The sequence below is a fragment of the Malus sylvestris genome, chromosome 6 (genome assembly GCF_916048215.2).
Source record: "Malus sylvestris chromosome 6, drMalSylv7.2, whole genome shotgun sequence".
NCBI classification, from domain to species: domain Eukaryota; kingdom Viridiplantae; phylum Streptophyta; class Magnoliopsida; order Rosales; family Rosaceae; genus Malus; species Malus sylvestris.
The window spans coordinates 5,072,508-5,075,355 of NC_062265.1; positions in this window are offsets into that span (position 1 = coordinate 5,072,508).

Here is a 2,848-nt window from a genome sequence, read left to right on the forward strand (position 1 = left end):
ACGAGGTGAAGAGGTAAGGGGCTAAAAGCTCAAACGACGTCGTCCTATTTACTTTTTTTAAAATCACCAAACGAGACGGCGTCGTTTTTCCTAAAGGATTTAAAAAAAATAAATTATAACACTCTTGCTGCGCAGCTGCAGAAACCCAGAAAACCAGAGATTGGGCTGAGCAACCATCATTTCCGACGGAACCAGAGGGGCGGAACCACCGCTCTTAGGTTTGATTTTCGGCGAGGGGAGGGGCGACCGCCCCTCCTTGCTCCTCTGTAGCTTCGCCACTGGCTGTATGACACTTGGTTATGCCAGTGAAGAAATCATGGTCCATCACCAGAAGGTAAAGCTGTATGACTCTGGGTTACGCCAGAGAAAAGATATACGTATGTGTGTGTGTATATATATATGTATATGTAGTGGGTCCATCACCTAAAAATGAAGCTGTACAACTCCAGGTTATGCTAGAGAAGAAACATAGCTTTCATCACCCGAAGGTGAAACTATATGACTCTGGGTTACGCTAGAGAAGAAACATATAGATATAACATATCACACCGACACTAGCCCCGTGCTAGTGAAGCTAAGGGTATGTCATAAATATCCTCAATTGTGTCCTATGGTCATAGACGTCTACATACCCGGTTATGTGTATGTGATGTATGATAACCCACTAGATAAGCACCGAAAACGTATCTCAAAAGTCTCATATCAAATCTGGAACTTAAAAGCTCAAAGCCTTATCTTATAAATCCATGATAATCCACATCCGTAAATCCATAGAATTTCATATACGGAAATTCCATAATTCATAGCCTTTAGTAAAACATAAATTCAATAAATCATAACTATTTCGTAAAAGCAATTTAAATAAATCATAACTTATAGAAATCCGTAAAACGTACTATAACACACAACTGATTGATGAAATATGAAATGCATGCAAGCCTAATAATTTATAAAAACATGCAATTTGAGAAGGGATCCACTTATAGTATTCCATTGCCCAGGGAGCAGCTCGAACTAGGGAGGACGGGTCACTTCCAACGGACGCACCTAAACACAAATAGAGATCATTTAATAAAACTTTACCAAAACGATAGAATTTGCAAAAAAAGGGATAGCGGATTCAAATTCGGCACGTCGAAAAACCTAAGGAAGGACCTCGGGTTTCCCCATGCGTCGCCAATAGGCGGCCTAGACGGCTACGTACCACTGCACGCGTTGCCACGCGTTGAGCTTAGTCGTTGGAAAAGTCTTCGCCATGGCGACAGAGGCACGTGTGCTTCATGCACCAACCACCATGCGAACCCATGCGCAGGCCACGTGCCTGCCCAGGACTCTAGGACTGGGTCCATGTTGGGTGAGATCCGGGTTGGAACTGGGTTTGGGTTGCTGGGTTAGGCAGGGTTAGGGTTAATGGCCCAAGGGTTTAGACTTGCTCCGGTTACTGGGTTGGACTAGTTTTGGTTTAGGCTTGGTTAGATCTAATTGGGCTACGGGTTGGGTCAACCCGATTTTAGGCCGTGGGTCTGTCGAATTTTAGAAAAATGGCTTGGAAACTCCCGAGCTCCATTTAGCTTCAAATCTCAACTAAAATTCACCATTTAAAAACCAACATGAAGCTAGAAGGATAGAGATTCGATTTATACCATTTTGATTCACACCCGTGGTCGAAAAATGGCCGAAAAAGGCCTACAACCTCACGGTCCCTCGTCAGAAATTGGAAAAGTTTCCACCTTTGTTGCTTCTGTGTACAATATCCTCAAATCAGAAACTTTGCATCCTAACATTATTTCTAACTCACGAAGGAAGAACGGCAGAGGTGATCCATAACTTACCTTGATAGGAGAATTGGAAATCTCGCCTGAGTTAGTGAGATTGAGTGGTGGTGAACCAAGAGGGAAAAAGATGAGAGAGTTAGTGAATGTGGGAAGATGGCAAGGTGAAGGACAAGGTGGTAGTTTGGGTTATAGTAACAAAGCTCGCCGGAGTGGTAAGTTGGTGATAATGATGGTGATCCGGCCACTCTCACGGAGAAAAGGGGAGAATAATGAGAGGAAGGAAGAGTTTAAGAGAGAGAGAAATGTTTCTAGAGAAAGATGTCATGGGAGGGGGACACACGAGCCAAAAAGAACACTCCAGAAAATAGGGAAGAAACTGCCACGTGTCAGCCTGAGAGTGATCCAAGGTGGAAAATATCTTCACTTGGAAAATTACCAAAATGCCCCCCCTATGTGTTGAATTCCATACAATCTTTGTTTTAGCTCCAAATTTAATTCCACTTGCGCTTATGAATTCGTAGCGACGAGTACTACAAGGATACACCAAGGATAAAAACCTTATGTGACACAGCAAGGCGATCAACAAAAGTCAATGTTTTGCCTCGAAGGGTAGTTTTGTAAATTCATGCTTTAAAATTATAAAAACTAAAATATTTAGGGACAGGTCGTTACATCAGTGAATCGTGTCCATTCATCATTCATCGTACAGCGTGCGGTCAGTTTTTGTCAAGTACTGTTTATGTTTATTTTTAAATAAAAATATTTAAAATGATTTCTGTCCGCATGATGTATGATGAACGGACACAATTCATGAATCTTCGAGATCCTCACAAAGAGGATCTGGACTCTACTAGAGCCCACTGCACTGAAAAATCTCTCTGGTTGGAGATGTTATCTCTTAAGAATATCAAACGGGTCCATACCGACAACAGCAGCCTTTGTTTGTATTGCTCATGACTAACTCCTGATCCTTATAAAATAATTAATGACTGATGTTGCCTTCCCTTACTGAAAAGAAAACGTTGGAATCTTCATTTAGCAATTGGCAAATGGGTCGCATTTTAGTAGCTCTA